At 34.6% G+C, this 14,472-nt stretch overlaps 1 long non-coding RNA gene across 5 annotated transcripts in view; it reads left to right on the top strand.

The window, feature by feature from the left end:
- Positions 1-14,472, top strand: part of LOC102120992 (uncharacterized) — a 260,960-nt gene extending 246,488 nt beyond the window's left edge. For 3 of the 5 annotated variants that reach the window (XR_012420978.1, XR_006691111.2, XR_006691110.2), the window contains 2 exons: positions 1,843-1,927; positions 2,730-3,608. This is a non-coding gene — a long non-coding RNA (uncharacterized lncRNA). Of the gene's footprint in view, positions 1-30; positions 3,609-11,130; positions 11,218-13,019 lie in introns of those variants that run through there. The other 2 variants (XR_012420976.1, XR_010580017.1) reach the window with 2 other exon arrangements.

Below are 14,472 nucleotides of genomic sequence, written 5' to 3'. Positions count from 1 at the left end.
TCTATGAATACTTATTTTGCTTTTATGCAGATTTTATTTTGGCAATGCTGCTATTGTTGTGTAAAAATGCCTTCACCTAAGCCCTCTCACAATGAAGCCAGCCACAGAACCACTTAACGTCTGTGATTTACAGTTTACAAGGCACTTCCATGACATCGTCTCACTCTTCGGGACAGTATGTGATACCATGTGTTACCTCATAGCACATGCCACGAATTATCACCGTGTTGGGAAACTTTGGTTTAGAGATACTCTTGAAGATTGGGCCCAGACCTTGAGCCCAAGTTATGTGACTCTGGGTCCATTTCACTACATCCCTTACCTGATTGTGGGGAACACACTGAGTGCCCCTTCCTCCAAGCTCCAGGCTCCACGTTCACAAGGTCTGTCACTGTGTCGCCATCTTTTGTGACACAGCTTGTGCAGACAAAATAAAACGTCCAATTTCTGAGGCTGCTATTAAATCTCAAAAAACAGGCTGCTTCAATGGATAAGATTTTGATTACCACACTTTTTTTGGGCAGAGACTTAAGCTAACCATTCAAATGGGGCTAAAATATTCTGTTTTAGCCAATCCATCAATTCTCAGTAGGAAATGTTAGGTTACTAGTTTAATATATTAAATATGAGAAGATTCCATTAACATGGATTTATTTGTTGGATATTCACAGAAGAGTTTCCATGTGAGAAAGAATTCTGCTGACATATGTCGATATTCGCTTCCACTGCTAATGAGAGGTCCCCTTGGTCTCCAAGTTTCTTAGTCTCTTCCTCGCTCCAGCACCACCAAACTCCTCTTAACATCTTGGAAAATGGATACTGAGGTAGTGGAGTCAGTTATCAACTGACAGCTCTGAGATATGACTAGAGATGATCAAACATTATTTGGGATCTTCTCTGAACCACACATGGAAAAGTGGAAAGTGTTCTTGGTAGCTGATAAGAACTCGAAGAAATGTAGAATAGAACCAGAGAAGGCACCTTAGAGTTCAATTGTCCAACAAGTTCATTTTCAGCTGACAAAACTGAGCCTCAGAGAAGAGAAACTTTAATATAAATCATGATCATTGCAAATTAAAATGATGAACATCTCTCCTGTCCATTTACCTTCTGCAGATTATCTTTCATTCCAATGCACCAAGTACCATTTTCTCTGGATTTTTCTTCCTTCTGTGGTTGACTCGTCTTTCTCAGTGCTGTAAACTTATTGTTGACTCATCGCTGAAATGAATTATTTGTGTTTATTTTACATTCAGTCTGCACTTTTTTCCTCATTGTTAAATATGTGGACTCTGGGACTACCTGGATTTGAATCCTGCTTTTATCAGATGTTGGACAAGAGACTTAATCTCTCTGGCCTGCAATTGCTCATCTTTAACATGGTGATAAAGTTGTAGCTACATAATAGATGTTGGGAGACAATAAAATGAGATTATAGATTTTAGTAGAGAGAGAGCGTGTGTGTGTGTGTGTGTGTGTGTGTGTTTGTGTGTGTGTGTGTGTGTGTGTGTGTGTGTACCGGGTGCATCAAGGCACACATGCTGCGCACCATGCCAGGCACATAGTAAATACTCAATAAATGTCAGTCGTTATTTCCAAGAATAATAGATGTAATTATCAAAATTTTGGTTCTGTAATTGAATTCAATACACAAATAAATGTCACAAACCAAGTCACCTAATTGATCACTATGTTTTTCCTGAGAGTTGGAGCTACAAACATGTCTTATGAAATAGTAGCCATTCATTGACTAGCACTGTGTGCCCAGCCCTGTGGCAAGAATTATTGTTGTTTTGTCCCATTTGAACCTTACAACAGTTGAACCTGTTTTTCTGTTTGCAGATGAGAAAAGTTAACCAAGTCTGAGAGGTGAAATGACTTGCCAAAGATCACTTACAGATATTGGAGACAAGACAGGAAACAAGAGGTGCCTCATTTCAAAGCCCTTTCTATCTAAACCACTTTGATTTTTCCTCCTCTTGAATATGCCCTGCTCTGGAAAGTGTGTAATCACGTTCCCAAACTATGCATACAGAAAACAAGGGATGTGCTATGTAACAGCAAAAGTTTAAGGTCCTCATCCCTCTAACGCTTTTGCCTCTTTTCTTTGACATCTACCACTTATTTGTCTCAAAGTTTCATTCCACAAAGTCTGGATTTTAATTTTAGACTTTCATGACACACCTCTTCCTGCCTAATCACATAACCATTATTATATCTTAATTTATTAAGATATAATATTTATGTCTTAAATTACTAAAATGGTTCAAAACAAAAGCAGTTAAACCTCATCATAGGCAAACTCAAAAAATTGTTTATAGTTCAAAAACCTGATGCTATCCATACAAAATAAAATTAAAGCATTTTATTAATGGTTTATTGCTTCCAAAAAATCCCATACCAAGTGTGCTGCCTGTGAGAATCTACAAAGACATAAAATCACAAATTGCAGGAATCCCATTCTGTGGAAGATATCAATTCAAAAGAGTAAGGCCTAGTTTTTTTTCTGGCAATGGAAGTTTAATAGATGTTGAATGATATAAAAAACAATGCACTAAAAAGTAATTATTATTTTTCCTTTGGTGAGGAATACTATTTAAACATACACGTGTGTGTGTGTGTGTGTATGTGTGTGCATGTGTAGTATGTGTTTGCTTTTCATAAAGCCTCTAAATAAAATTGGAGAGTGTACAATCCAGGAAGCTCTAATGTCAATCTTTATTTTACAGGCACCAAAATGTATATCAGAAGAAATTGTCATTCATCATGACACTTCACATGTACTGCATTGTTTTAATAGAAAAATCTAAAGTTTCATTATGTTAATGTTGAGCAATGAAAATAAAACATCATAAAAAAATAAGCACTTTTTGGTGATTGGCTACAGCAATTTTCTGTCAGCTTCGAGCACGATAAAAGCATACTGAATGGAGATAGAACAAACACCAGGAATCCAGCAGCACCAAAAATGTTTTACTGGATCCCTGCAAATCTAGTGTTCATAAGTGCCAGCCAAATAAAATGCAACTTCTTCAACAAACTATGTGATAATTGTTCCAGAGAAGAATTAATAGAATAATTCTTCCTATACACCAATGCTGAAAGAAATGTATCCAAATAACATTTCTCATTCAAAGTGATGGACAAAGTGACACATTTAAATTTTAATAACCAATGCAGGTGGAATTCAAAATAGACGAATACTACAGAGAAAATGCAACCCAGAAGCTCATTGATTACTTTGATTTTTTTCCTTTTGTAGAAACACAAATATAGAATTGATATATGTTATTAACAGAACCATCTACCATATGATCATTGTGCAGACAAAAAAAAAAGCCACAAATACAATACTGTTGTAAATAAGCTTGAGTATTTTCTGTTTACAGACACTTATTTGTAGAGAAATTAACTAAAAATGTAGATTGGTATAAGAGGGAAGTATAGAGTTGGCTTAATATAAAATATCTTACTCTTAAAAAGTAAACTCTTATGTATCAAAATGTCCACTTTTAGAATATTTTATTATATTCATATTTTTTCTCTTCACTTTTTGCTTAAAACTCCCTTATTAGAGCAATTCTCTTTGTAATGAAACAAATTTTTTATGTAATGTGGTATACTAAGCAATATATAATACTTATTGTACAACAAACCTATAATAAATTATCAATATTTATTAAATTGAGTTAATATTTAATACAGTCACATAAAAAAATCTTTCAAAATAAACCACTCTATTTGAAAGTAGATTAAACAGCGTTCCCCTGCAATGTACTAAATTCAAAATATCCATCTATTCATTTAGAAACCACTTGAAAGAAAGGAGACATGAAGGTGATATTATCAGGTCAACAGTTTCCCTTAATTTTTTGCAGCAGATTATTCAGGTATAACACAATTCATAGAACATATTCTAGGAGATGATTAAAGATGTTTTAATCTGCCTTTCCTGAGACAAGTGAGTAAATTATTGTTTAATATATCCTACCCTTGCATGAAAAAAAATCTTGAAATACTAATCAGTTTTACTAAATTTTTCTATTTTGTGTCCAAGAGTTTAAGTATTATCCAAACCCTAACTTTGTGAAACTGATTTTCCTTCTCTATCCCAGTTCCTTTATATGCCAGAACAGTAACTGTCCAATAAAAGCAAAAGCTGAAATAATTGCCCAAAATAGATTTGTAACACCCCTTTCTGCAAATCTGGGTTTTGTTTTGTTTTGTTTTTTGTTAATGGCTGATACGAATTTTTCTGAAGACTTAAATGAATAGGCCTCTTTTAGTGAGGGTTTATAGGCAATTGGGGTTTGTATTATGTTCTATATGTTTTACAATACACTGAATTACAAGATATCAGTATTTTCCCAATCTTCTGAGAGTATCTGTGTTATTACAAACTTCGCAGCCTGAATATTCCTGCTTGGTTCTCTTACATTCATTTTACAGGAATGAGTACTTTCCAGTCCGCAAGAGGATAAGCATTATCTACCGTATGACATGTGAACTCTTGGAAAGAGTTCATATGATCTGCAGGAAAAAAATTAACGAGTGTCTACTTTGCAAGAGTCCTAGAGTTTATTTTGGTTTCCAGGACCCCTGGATCTTTTTAGTCCTGGTGTTCGTACTTCTCTGAAAACAGAGACAGTTTATGGCCAAACCACTGGCACTGCCAAACCCTTGGTCGAACTATCTGATGGAGTTCGTGAAGATCCGTCTTTGTTCTGTTGTCTGTGCAGACAACGCTCACTCGACTGTGTAGAAAAAAAGTGCTAGACTGAAGCTGTGTGCACATAAGTAAAATATTGTTGAATAGTGCCTAAGGAAATAGAAGAACATTATTTTAAATTATCTCGATCATAAAATCCAAGTGAAGATTTGGCAATATAGCAACAAAACCTCAAAACCAGTGATTCCTTTTAAATAAAAACAAAAATGAGAAACAGTAACTATTAGAAATCCCACCTGGTGCTTTTCCTGTGTTAATGATGCTTCTTAAATTGCGTGTGGGTAAATGGTAATTTTGTCTCACACCATTAAAAACTAATGGAACCCTTGATGATAAGAAATGCCATAGCTAGCTTGTTGGAAAACGTTTAATTAATAAAGTAATAAAATTATTGTAAACTAGTGCAGTTTCAGGGAGAATTCAATGGGATATAAAACAGATAAAACATCCTAGCGAGTTTGTATAGAAAATAAACATTACTATATAAAATACCATATAAAGTAAAAGGGGTTTCTCTCACATAGAATTAAAATTAGCTATTATACTAATAAAAATAGATTATTCTTTCAGGGAAAACATGCTAGAGAACACAGCCTATAAAAAGCTATTTTCTATCATTCAAGAAAAGTCAGAAACAGAAAAACATAAAAACAAAACAAGGAATGTTACTCTATTTTTTCATAAGTTGGAACTCAGAATTTAGGCACAAATATGTATAATAATAAGATAACAAAACAGTGGGTTAAGATAAAAACAAAGTTATTCTTTCACTTGCCTTTTCTAAAAGTAAGTTAATTCTTTAGATAAACTTCTATACTTTTTACAGTGCACATTTTTGTCAAATATTGAAACGTGTTCAAGAATCCTAAATGAAGACAATTTTGTCATCATTTGGGAATAAATCACAAAATCATAAATATTCTAATGACCAGCCCAGTTTTTCCATGACTCCATAGCATAGTGTTGATTCTTTTCCAATTCTCCAAAGCTCCTTAGGAGTTATATTATTCTAAGATTAAGTGTATAAAAGGAACAAATTTAGTGTCCTCACAAACAGGAAGACTGGGAATCTTCGACCAATGCCTCAATAAACAAAGGAATTTGAAACCTTCCACTACCAGTTCCACAGTGATGAGTAAAGTTGCCTTTGTAATGGTGGTGTTGCCTATCTTCTCAGTAACTGTAGAAGTCATACTGATTTTTAGAGCTTTATTAATTCAAATTTTCATGTATTCTTTTATATATAAGCTTAGATGTATACATTCATTCATTATTTCCAAAAATATTATTGAGCAACTTCTGTGTTCTGAGTGCTGCCATGGGGGGACACAGCAGTGAACAAGACAGAGGTTACTCGCCTCATCCAATTTATATTCCAGTTCTCATTTCTATTTTGTTTGGAAATTGAGCAAGTTTCTCCTTCTCTAGAGACCATTCTACATCTGTTCCAATTGCGTATGTTTTTGTCAATAAATCCCTAATTACTTTTTATTTTTCACTTGACCTTTTATCCCTAGTTTTTTGTTTTTAATTAAAAATTACTCTGCTTATAATCTTGGCAGAGGAGGTCTTAGCAAACTCCAAATCATAAATGACAAGAAAAAGTTTGACTTCACTATACAAAGAGCTTTTAATAATCAATAAATACATAATAAATAACATAATTTAAAAATTAGCAAAGAACTTTAACAATAATTTATAAGAGAGAAAATTTTAAAGGATAATAAACATAAGAGATACACAGCATTATATTTAAAATAAAAGAATTTCAGATTAACATAGTCACAAGAATTTATTTTCCTTTCTGATAGAGAAAAAAAATCAAAAGTTTATTATACCAAGGTAGGTAACAGTATGTGAAAAGGTTTGCTCCGGAATTTAGCTGATAGTACAACTTCTAGGTATTAATTTGAAAATATCTACTAAAATTTAAAATATGTGCAACCTTAACTAAATGATTCTGTTTCAGAAATGTATCAAAGGGAAAAAATTGAAAAATATACAAAGATATATGTAAAAGAATATTCATAGCAACATTATTTGTCAGCTGAAAATAATGTTGGGGAAAAATAATAAGGAACTGGCTAAATAAATTATACATACATACAACTAAAAACACAATAGAAAAACAGCTGTCTATATATTTGATTAGAAAGATGCCCATGACAAACCATGACACACTATTAAGGAAGGCAGGTTATGAAAAACTATGTATAATTTGGTAATATTAAAAATATGTATGCTTGTATATCTGGAAGATACACCCTAAACTTTAATTACTGTTTCTAGTGATGAGATTATGGCAGATTGTAAGGCACTTTTCATTTTCCATTTTATATATTTCTAATTTAATTCTCTGTTGCTTGTAATGAGCATTTATTAAGTTTGCAAACAAAAAATATGAATACTTTCATCTCTAAGAAATTTTAAAAAGTCATTCTATTCTCAAAGATGCAGAAACCAAATATAATTGTCTGGTTCAGTTTTCAGGATGCCAAGGTCAATTGCTTAGAGTTTAGAAAGTGAGGGGTTTTTTTTTAATTTTTGATGAGTTTGAAATATTCACATTGTTATAACTTATGAAAAACTTCCATTTCTAGGATCAAATATTATACGTGGATAAAGAAAGAAAGTGTCCAATATATATATCAATATATCTTTACATACATTTCCAAAACATGGGGCAGAGCATCCCTGATCATTCAAAGCATTGCTGCTTCACAGAATAGCAAGAAAGTTCACTTCAGATTTACATCAGCATTTGCATATGATTAATCATCAGCCATAAATACAGATGGAGATTAGGATTTTTTAATCTAGGTATCCAGCAGTGCTAAAGATATCATTAGATAGGCCAGGCATGGTGGCTCACACCTGGTAATCCCTGCACTTTGGAGGCCAAGGAGGGTGGATCACCTGAGGTCAGGAGTTCGAGACCACCCTGGCCAACATGATGAAACCCTGTCTCTACTAAAAATACAAAAAATTAGCTGGGCATGGTGGCGTGCGCCTGTAATCCCAGCTACTCAGGAGGCTGAAGCAAGAGAATCTCTTGAACCCGGGAGGTGGATGTTGCAGTGAGCCAAGATCACACCACTGCACTCCAGCCTGGGCAACAAGAGCAAAACTCCATCTCAAATATATATATATATATGTATCATTAGATAACACAACAGTAATTTGCGAATTTTTGGATTTAAAATATTGGATTTAACATATTTTAGCTAACTGGACACTGTTATTGTCATTCAGAAATTCATTAATCATGTGTGTGTGTGTGTGTGTGTGTGTGTGTGTGTATACTTCTATGTATACAAAACAGCTGTTCGGATTACCATAGAGTACATCCCAGCACATTCGTTCTGGGAATTCACAAGAGGAATTACTAAGAAGCCATCATAATTCACAAGGCTTCTTTCTCTCTTCCACATTTGTCATCAAGCTCAGGTGATTCTCTCTTAATGTCTGTCTTATCTTTCCTCCTATTCACCCATCCACATAATGTTAGCTGCAGCTCGAGCAGTTTCTCACCTGGCTTTCCAGTCTTGTGACCAATCCATCCTCCTGATTCGGGTTTCTAAAAGACTGATTGAATTATGTGGCTCTCTTGCTCAAAGCCCTTTTGTGACTTCCCAAACTTTTCTAAAATCCAACTTCCTGCTTCCTTTGTTTCTCTTATAAGACTAAGACCTTCTTGGAGGCAGAAATACATTTGGCATAGTTCTTGGCACATAGTAAACTCTCAGGAAATTTTCGTGGGCTGACTGAATGAATGAGTGAGTGAGTGAAGAATGTATCACCCTGCACTCCAGAAACCTACACATCATCAAATATTTTCATTAATGATTATATGACTGAAAACCATCACTGATTTCCACTACTTAATTTATAAACTAACCATTCATGCTCTGGTTGACCAAAGTCATTTTTAAAAAGTTAAATGAGAGGTAAATATATTCCTAGTGAGATTTTCAGGTTGAGCTTAGCACCAAAAGATCATCAGTACCCATGTCAAACACCAATTACATAAAATGGTTTTGTCATCTAACCTGATGTAGGGCTCTAAGTCCACATGTTGTTTAAGATAATGGTGTTTCTAGTGACAGTCAAACAAAAATATGTCCTCAAAATAGGTTATGAAACTGTAGGGAATCTCTTTCCATTGCAAAATGTCTGGATCTGTGTATGATTTAATAGTAACAGCAGCTTTATGGTGTGATGAAGTTAGTCAACACATGATATAGCTGTGGATTTGAAGGAAATAAAAGCAGCAGGCAGACGGACAGATAAGCCTTGCCAAAAAAGTAAGAATAAAGGAAATTCTTAACAGCAAAGATCAACCAAGAGGCAAAAGAAGATAGATAAAAAGTGATTCAGAGGCCAGCTGCAGGATGGTACTGAGAGCTCTGAACTAGGAGTAGGGGCCTTGTTTGAGTCCCGGCTTTGGCCTGTAAAGCGGATATATCCCCCTTGAAACTTCTAAATTGCTAGCTTTCTGTGTGTGTGTGTGTGTGTGTGTGTGTGTGTGTGTGTGTGTGTGTGAGAGAGAGAGAGAGAGAGAGAGAGAGAGAAAGAGAGACAGAGAAAGAGAGAAAGAGAGAAGACAAGGTAAGATAACTCTTTTATAGCCACTTAAACATTATATGGTACAATATAAATAGAGAAAATGTCATTAAACTATAATATAATTATTCAAAGAAGCATGGTTGGAAGAGGCTGCTGGTCACCTTCAGATTTTCTAATTTACACCTTCATCTAGAAGTGTTCTAAAGTTTGTTTCATCTCAAAAAATTATTTTGAATGCAGTCTTTCATTGACATCTAGCTATTTTTAAACTGCCTTGTGTCTCCTTTACCTAAGAAACAAGTTTCCCAAATGAATAACGTAAAATTTTCTATTGCTTCTTATGACACTGAGGCTTCTGATCCCAATTCCCTGGCAGCCTTGGCTAATGGATGTTTTTAGTCATCATCTTTGTTCATTTCTCTGCGCCTTTTGATACTTACTCACCATCTCTTTCTTGACACTCTCTCCTTTGACTTCCATTTACTACTGGTCTTCCTCCAATACCTTTGACTGTTCCTTTTAAGTCTCCTTCACTAGTTCTTTTCTGTGTGTCTCTTAAAATTATACCCCTGACCCCACTCCAAACACACACACACACACACACACACACACACACACACACACACACAGAAAAAGAGACTTGTTTTATTTTCCCTACTATTCTTGGGCAAATTATCTGAAGTGCTTGAACATACCAAGAGGAGATTTATACAAAGTCTGAGTAAGGATTAACAATAAGGAGATAAATATAAACACTTAACTCTCTAAGAAGGTTGTAGTTAAAGAAATTTTCTAAGAAGGTTATTAAGAAGATGAAGGTATAAAGGTGTGTCCAATTCCTATCTTCTATATAAAGAAATCAGTAGACAATATATAAAACTGAAAAATGAGCAGTCTATAGTATAAGCAAGTTATTTCAAATGCAGGGGTAAACATCAGGAAAACAAAAAGTCAATTAGAAACAGTGAAAGCATTTCCCTGAGGAGGGGGAATTGTGGAAGAGTCCAAGGTCTGCTAGGCAAGGGACTGCTGCTTTTCACAAGACCTCCTGTAATACCATTTGGCTTTTTAAACTTCATACACATTCATATAAAAGCTGACAAGGATACTATTCCAAAGCCACCAGTTTCTTCAAATATAAAATTAGTATTTTCATGTAAAATTTGCCTAAATGAAGAAAGATAACTGGCCCCATTCCAAAGCAGACCTCCAAGAATGGAGCAATAAAACAGAAAAAAAAATGCTAGCATGGCAGTTGAAGGAGGAGATGAAGCGAGAACTGCTGTATGGAGTGATAAAGAATTAACTGCATACTCCTTTTCTATTAAGCACAGAACTATATTACAATAATCAACTCCTAAGTCTTCATAATATCTGTTATAAGCAACTCCTGTGTTTGCCAATAGGAGTTTCCTAGGTAAAATTTTATCTACCAATTCTTTTTTTATTTTGGGGGGTATTAAATCTGTTCTAAATGTATTTGATTCTTAATTTAGATGTTAGACTAAGTACCATGGTCTTATCTTTTAGGTCATTTATGTTGGCAGATAACACATTCATTATTTATCTTTTTACATGCACTAAGCATAAAAAATACAAACAGAAAGTTGTTGATAATAAATCAAGGGATTCATGTTTATATAACACATCTTTTACAGAAAAAATGCAATAGTATGAAAGGAGTAAATACAGAACTTTCCACAGACCCCTATATATTCCATATTGTAGAAATCTACCATGAAGCCCTAGTGTGGCATCTTGTAGAAGCCTTTGGGGCTTTACAAGTGTTATTGGATTCCAGTACCAATAATTGGTCTAATGTATCCTCTTTACAGGTATTGCTGATTAAAAAACATAGAAAGACAATCCAGAGAATGGAAGGAGTGAGGAAGGAGCATGCTGTAGCAATCTCAAACTAAAAGGTAGTCATAATCCATAAACTATTGATCCAATAGACAGAAATTTCCCTTTGTTTTAAATCAATTAACATTTATACATGAGCCATTAAAAAGCTACCATGCTTATAAGCCATTACAGTGTGTACCTATTGTATTGATTAGCATGTAGTCAGTTATTAATTAATGACATCATAACTCTCCAACCTCTTAAAGGTTTTAGTGTCTTAAAGAGACACACCACCCACCAGAGTTAATTAAGTACTGTGTATCTGACACTCTTTATATCCTTGAGCAGAATACTATGTTTTCTTAGATCTTGTGTGTATCCCTCTAATGCATGTTGGCCCATACTGCATGCTGTGTCCTCCGAAATAATCCATTGCATTTTATAAGTAAGCCATAAAAATCTCCAGAGACACGATGGTTTTAACATTATTTGTATGAGTGACAGAAGCATATTAACTTCTCAATGCATACCCAAGATGAAAAGTGTGGTAATTTGCAAGGTATGTACAATGACTGGCTTCTAAAGCTAAATACCTCTTTCATCCTGAATACCCTCTTACACTATTCCTAAAGTGTCCTAACAAAGCAAGGCCTAAAACTACACAAAAACACAAACTGTATAAAGTCTGTAATATCAAATGTGCTTTCTTTAATGCAATATAAACCAGAATAATACTTTTTAATACCTTTTCTTTTCTTGATTATTATCTTCAAGATGGTTGTCTCTTTAGAAAAGAAAAAAATGTCTTCAAATCTTTGAAAATGAAATTTTTAGTTCAAGCTTCTGCATGGATGTAAGAGAACTAGAATAAAACCCTAAATCATACTGTGAAGCAGTCACTTACACTTAAAATACTGCAGTCTTTTGGATAACACACTGTCACCATTGAAAAAAGTCTTATTAAGTACACAATAAAGTAAAATTTACCCTAGGGAATCTAAAATCTATTAAAGAATGCTAACATCATCTTTCTATCTAAATCAAAATAACCTCTGAAGAAGACACATATACCACAAAATAACTAATTATTCTTCTGCCTATCCCCTATTAATCATTGACAAGCTAGTTATCTGGTTTTCTCTCTAATTTTAAAAATAATACAAAAATTTAACTGACATTTCTTCTTTATTCAACTGTACTTTGTGATTTAAAAAAAGAATTCTCAATAGATTTACATTAAACAGGCACAAGAATGAGATCAAATCTGCTAAAGTTTCTTATTTTTCTACTGTGTTCTCTGAGGTCTTAGCAAATTATTAATTATCCTCATTCAGAATCATTGAGGAAAAAGAAGGTGGAACAAGTTTGTGTTAATTAGACCTGTTGAGGTTGAAATAATGTATGAATACATTAAGTGTGCAGCATTATCTCCTCGAGTAACATCCTCTAACATAACTCAGCCTGGAAGATGAAAGAAAAAAGCACCAAGTAAGATGATGATGGTTATTAATATTACTTTGCCCCTAAAGAGCTCTCTCTACTATTAGTCTCAACAGAGCTCTAACCTCTCATTAGATTAGAGATCAACCTGAAATAATCTGAAATGATGGTTACAGCATGAGAGGGTAGAGTAAGAAGTAGGTTAAATAAGGCTCCTGTGTCCAGTATCTGGACCTCAAGTAGAAATCAGGTGTATCTGCTTTTATGAAAGATTTTGGTTCACGAAACAGTTTTTTGGGGTGTTTTTTTAAAAACCACAACAAAGTTATGCTTATTTCTTCCATGAAGGAAGACATCTTTTTTTTAATAAAATTGGCAGTGAGGTTATGTGTAAGGCAAATTGTGACTGAGCCAATAATCTGTCATTCTTACCATCCAGAATGTTCACATGAAGACATAAACAGAAAAAGAAGCCACTTCATATCTAAAGAAAAAAGAAGAACACTCTTCCTCAGGATCCCAAAAACTCAGATTCACACTAATCGTGCTCAGAGGTGACCAGTAAGGAAGGTATGAAGGGAGAAAGAAAATACTAATGGGGGAAGAGACACCGCAAATGATTTCACAGTAGGGACTTTCCTGTAAAGTCTACACAAGTGCGTTTGGTAGGCCCAGTAACGCTGCTCTGATTTTAGTTGGGACAGGAAATCTTCATCACATGCTATGTGGTCCTGATGCAGACACAAATGGGCTTTTCTTCAGAAATAATAGCCCAACCTCTAATGTCCCTCTTGTCATGCAGTGGTGTCTGCAGGACCATGTCACAGACACAAGAGCCATTTCTGCACTCCATTCGAAGTCACAACCGTGAGATTAGTAACGGATTCATTACATGAGAATGAACTCATGTTAATTATCTCTTTGTTAGTACCCTGAATTCCATTATTTTAAAAGACTGTCCCTTCATTTAAGGAAAAATCCACAGGTAATTGAAAGGTATCATTTGGTGTTTGTGTACTTGTAACTATCTCAGATAATTATAGAAAGGTTGAGTAACTCTAAAGAATACATTTGCGGGGCTGGGCATGGTGGCTCACGCCTGTAATCCTAGCACTTTTGGAGGCCGAGGTGGGCAGATCACGAGGTCAGGAGTTCAAGACCAGCCTGGCTAACACGGTGAAATCCCGTCTCTACTAAAAATAAAAAAAAATAGCCAGGCATGGTGGTGGGTTCCTGTAATCCCAGCTACTCGGGAGGCTGAGGCAGGAGAATCGCTTGAAACCAGAAGGTGGAGGTTGCAGTGAACCGAGATCATGCCACTGAACTCCCGTGTGTATATACATATATACACACACACACATATGTATACATATATATGTATACATATATACACACATATGTATACATATAAACATACATATATGTATACAAATATACATATCTATTTGCTGACCAGAAAAAAAGGAAGATAAATATGTGTGTGTATGTGTATATAATGTGTCTGCATATATGAATATATACACACAATAATTATGCATGACATAATGATGAGGATAGGTTCTGAGAAATGTGTCATTAGGTGATTTTGTCATTGTGCGAAGATCATAGAGTGTACTTACACAAACCTAGACAATACAGCCTACTACACACCTAGACCGTATAGTCTAGCCTATTGCTTCTGGGCTACAAACCCACTTCTCAGTATAGTTCAGTACAGGAGTATAGCACACTCCTACACTGAACACTGCAGGCAATTGTAATACAATGGCAATATTTGTGTATCTAAACATATCTAAAGACAGAAAAGGTAACACAGCACTATAATGTTATGACAGATATGACATCACCAAGCAGTGGGGGTTTTTCAGTTCTATTATAACCTTATGTGACCA

Source organism: Macaca fascicularis, chromosome 12 (genome assembly GCF_037993035.2).
Source record: "Macaca fascicularis isolate 582-1 chromosome 12, T2T-MFA8v1.1".
In the NCBI taxonomy this organism is placed as follows: domain Eukaryota; kingdom Metazoa; phylum Chordata; class Mammalia; order Primates; family Cercopithecidae; genus Macaca; species Macaca fascicularis.
The sequence above is the reverse complement of the archived record's forward strand: the minus strand, read 5'-3'. Positions and strand labels throughout refer to the sequence as shown.